General features: G+C 38.3%; 1 pseudogene; it reads left to right on the forward strand.

Annotated features, from left to right (window-relative positions):
* Positions 1-2325: 2325 nt before the first annotated feature.
* LOC113276708 lies at positions 2326-2425 on the forward strand (annotated as a pseudogene).
* The last annotated feature ends 2653 nt before the right edge of the window (positions 2426-5078 follow it).

Below are 5078 nucleotides of genomic sequence, written 5' to 3' on the forward strand. Positions count from 1 at the left end.
GTTCAATTTCCTATAGTAAATACACACACGCCATTCCGTGGTCACTCGGGTTGGGATTAATTCATTATTGTCATTCTGGACTACAGTGATACCTGATTTCTTGGGGACAACCTGAACAGGGCTGACCCACTTACTGTCTGAAATTGGGTAAATAATACCTGCATCTAACAACTTAAGCACCTCTTTTCGAACTACCTCTTTCATGTTAGGGTTCAGTCGACGTTGCATCTCCCTAGAAGGTTTGGAGTCTTCCTCTAAATGAATCCGATGCATACACACAGTAGGACTTATACCCTTAATGTCTACTATAGTCCACCCTAAAGATTCATTATTGTCTTGAAGTACTTTTACTAGCCTACTCTCCTGATCACTATCCAAATCGGAAGCTACAATCACAGGTAAAGTCTCAGATGGGCCTAAAAACACATACTGTAGAGTATCGGGTAGTGGTTTAAGGTCCAACTTTGGGGGATCTTCTAAAGAAGGAATTAGGGTAGTCTCAGAAACTGGTAACGGTTCGAACCTAGCTTTCCATCTATCAGTGTATAACGCAGGGGTAGAATCTAATAGAGCATTCACTTGATAGTGCTATCGTCATCAAAATCTAAACCAAAATGGGATAGACAACTTTCTAATGGGTCTTCAAATAAAATGTTTGGTAATGACTTCTGAACTAAGGCTTCTATCATGTTCACCTCTTCAACACATGTGTCATCTAGCTCATAAGGTAGCTTACTGACATTAAAAATGTTCATCTCTATAGTCATATTACCAAAAGATAAATTCATCACATCATTTCGACAGTTAATGATCGCATTCGACGTAGCTAAAAACGGGCAACCTAAAATCACAGGTATCTGGTTCTCTGGGTCAGGGACAGGTTGAGTATCTATGACCACGAAATCCACTGGATAGATAAACTTGTCGACCTCATTAAGGACATCCTCAATAACACCTCGAGGAATTTTAACAGACCTATCAGCTAACTGCAGTGTTATCTGAGTAGGTTTCATTTCACCAAGTTCTAGATGTAAGTACACATGGTACGGAAGTAGGTTCACACTGGCTCCTAAGTCAAGTAAAGCTTTTTCTACCAGGTGTTTACCTATTGTACAAGCAATGGTATGGGAACCTGGGTCTTTGTACTTTGGAGTTGTAGTGTTTTGAATAATTGAACTTACGTGACTAGATAAAAAGGCTTTCTTATGGACGCTAAGTTTTCGCTTTCGCGTACACATATCCTTAAGGAACTTGGCATAAGCAGGAATTTTCCTAATTGCATCTAATAAAGGAAGGTTTATGGTAACTTGCTTAAAAACCTCCAATATGTCATTAAAGTTCGATTCCTTCTTTGTTGGTACTAATAGATGAGGAAATGGGGATCTAGGCACAGAATCAGACCTCTCAGGAACTGAGTTGGCATCATCAGAAATTTTATCAGTTTCCTTAGCTAGTGGTCCTGAGGGGTGAACTACAGTATGTTCACTATCGGGCATGTTACCTGATTGTCTACTATTCTACCACTCCTAAGGATTCTAATAGCATTCAATTGATTCGATGGTTTTGTACCTACTTCATGAACTCCTCTAGGATTGGGATTAGTCTGACTAGGGAACCTACCATTATCTTTCTCACTTAAGTTCTTATCTATTTGGCCGACTTGAAGTTTCTAACTTAGCAAGGCTCTAAGCATTAGTTTGAAAATTCTGCTTGGTTTCCTGTTGAAAACTAACATGGCTCTGTGCTAACATTTCCTGAGTTTTTTCTAACATCTTAATAGATTCCTCTAAGCTAGTCGTTTTATTTTCTGGGCCTGATGTATTCCTAGTGTAGCCAAAACCTGGGGAGCATTAGAATTATTAGACTGACCCTGACTCTGGCCCTTAGACCATGAAAAGTTCGGATGGTTTCCTCCAACCAGGATTATAGGTTTCTGAATATGGGTCAAACTTCTGACGATTATCAAACCTAGTGTTATTATATAGAGCATTGGCTTGCTCTTCATTATTCTGGCCTTCCCAAAAAGGCTCCAATCTACCACTAGTGTTACCCACTTCTAAAGCTTCTAACCTTTTCGCTATAGCAGCAATTTTGGCATCTGATTCATAGCCTCCTTCTACCCTATTAACGTTTCCTCTGCCGAGAATTGTTTTCTGGGGTCCCCTACTACTTTCCCATTGTTGGGTCTTTTCGGCGACTTCATGCAAATATGTCATCGCGTCATCAACTGTTTGGTTCTCAAATCCACCAGTACACATAGATTCTGTGGTTGTGGTGGGATAATCTAAACCCTCATAAAGGATCTGAACTAACCTAACCTTCTCTAAACCATGATGAGGACATTGGGCTAATAAATCATTGAACCTTTCCAAATACCTATACAAAGTTTCTCCCTCCTGTTGAGAAAACGTGCAGATTTGCGTCCTAATAGACGATGTTTTGTGCCTAGGGAAAAACTTGTTCAAAAAGGCAGATGTAAGTTGTTCATACGTTTCGATTGACCCGGAAGCCAAACTATATAGCCACGATTTAGCTTTATCTTTCAGGGAAAAGGGGAATAACCTAAGTTTCAAAGCATCATCATCTAGGTTTCTAATCCTGAGGGTACTACAAATTTCCTCAAAGTCCCTAACATGGAAATAGGGGTTTTCATTTTCTTTCCCTAAAAAGATTGGGAGCAGCTGTAAGGTCCCAGGTTTAAGTTCATAAGTTGCTTCCGTCTCAGCTAACCTGATACATGAGGGACGAGTAGTCCTAGTTGGATTCAACAAAGCTTTCAAAGTTGCCATTTCTGGCGCTATCGGAGCAACATGGATTCTCTCCTCAGTCAAAGGACGTTCAAAAACAGACTCTTCAAAAGTCGGACTCTCTAAATTAAGGTAATCGAGACGCTTCGAACTACTAGGTTTCTCTTTAACAAATCTACCTAGTGCGTCTCTTTTACGTTCAGGCATACAATAGAATTTTCTAAATTAGAAGGGTAAGCAAACACAGATCAAGGCCAACTCAACCAAATCAAACCTATTGATTTCTAGCAAACAAAAAGCATGATGGATCCACTTAGATTGTTTCTAGACCAGCTTCTAATCCTTCGAACGGGAATTCGTTTCAATTTAAGCAAACCCCTCTGGAATCAATCCGAGTTAAAGTAAGTTGAATAGAGGCGAGGGAAGCTCGGTGGAGCTTTGATACCCAAGGCCTCACCGATATTACAAGACGGCGCAGTCACACATTCAACTTACAGAAACCGTCAAGAACTTCGAAGTATGCTTAAAAGAGTAACCAATATTTTTCGAATGACTTTCCTATTAAGCTCGTTACCCTATCGGTCTCGTTCTAGTCAAAATTTTAGGCTTAGGTTCGCGTAGGTTACGTGTTCCTAAAGCGGGCAAGAAGAGAACGGTGATGAAATCTGAACCCTTATCTTATATGTCCAGGCCTTGCCCTTTACTAGAAAAATAAATGTCCGTATTCAGTCCTCAACATATATGCATACGAAGGAGTCCAGTAACTCGCTGACAGGGGATTCGCGAGTGTTTAGAATCTTACCCCCCGTTCCAGACGGGGGATGAATCGGTTGTAGTCGACTCGGGCCACTGACTCCGATGTCAAGTGTACGAACCCAAGGTGCAGAGACAATATCGTAATTGTCTTCCTTCTCTGCAAACAGTTTATATTTAAAGTACACTTCCGTAGGGTAATAAAAAAAATAATGTCCCAAAGTCCAAAAGTCCAAAAAGAAAAGAAAAATTACAAAAATAATAAACCCTAATACAGTTTTTTTTTAAAAAGAAAATAAACAAACCCTAAACTAAAATTGTCTAAAATAAATTTGTCTTCTTTTCTGTTCTTTTTGCTTTAATCTTTAGCTCCAAGTCTTTATGAAATCACCAAACTCTTTGGCTCAATTTTTCTTTATGATCCAGAACCTGTAGACACAAGATAAATACCCAAAAACATAAAAAAGAACAAAAATAATAAAAAACAAAAATAAAAATAAAATAAATCTAAAACCCTAAAAACAAGTCCGCGTCGGTGGCGCCAAAAATTGATGTGATTTGTAGATAGTGGTAAAAAGTGATTCGATTCTCGAACTTTTGAAGGATAACTTTAGACTTAAATTCAAAACTAAATAGAAAACTTGCTAATAATTATAACAAACACCGACAAAGTTGGTATCAATATTAAAAGAACACTGAGGCTAAGATTCCACTATTTTCCAAGTTTAAAGTGATTTAATCCAATCTTTGTATTCATGCAATTTTCTCGTTCAATTTGATTCTTACTATTGCAACAAGTAGATTTTCAAAAGCAATAATTGTAAATACCAAGTATGAAGCATCAAAAGTCTTAAACTAAGCATACTCCATCAAAATAGATCACAATTACTCAAATAAAAATCGTATTCGATATTAGTTCCAGGCAACTAATCATAATAAAATTGCAATAAATAGATAAAAGAGAATATACCACTTCTTGTTGGAAAAATAGCTTCCTCTAGCGCCTCAGCAATGTGGTTTAGCTCCTCATATTAACCATGTTCTCAAAATATGTTTTTATAGCTCAAAAGTGTACAAGGAGGTGAAAAAGTGATAACACAGCCGATTCGCAACAGTGTGAAGGTGTTGCAGAATCTCTGTTACAAAGAGGAAACAGTAGCTAAAGACCTAATGTAATTACTGTTGATAAACGATAGATGGGTTATGTTGTTGAATAACGATAGTATTCTGCGACAGATACTTGTGCGTCAATGTTCTTCGTGTTCTTCCTCTTCAGCAGCAGCAGCAGAATATTGTATTTTCCTGCAATTCGATCTCTGGAGCTCTGTGGTGCTCTAAACTTCTCCTAAGGTTTCGTACCCTCTATATGAGACTCGAAACAACTTATATATACTCTACAGGTGACGGTATTTCGAGAAAGATTTCAATTATCTTCCCGTTCTTTTCTCTGCAAGTCACGGACTTTTCTTCACAGAAAGTTACGGATTCTTTCTATTTTCTTCTCTGGTTTCCGTCGTCAACCCTCTTCTTAGGATAGAATCAAATCCAACATGTGATTTTCTCTTCCCTTTCTATAGG

The sequence above is a fragment of the Papaver somniferum genome, chromosome 4 (genome assembly GCF_003573695.1).
Source record: "Papaver somniferum cultivar HN1 chromosome 4, ASM357369v1, whole genome shotgun sequence".
NCBI lineage: Eukaryota > Viridiplantae > Streptophyta > Magnoliopsida > Ranunculales > Papaveraceae > Papaver > Papaver somniferum.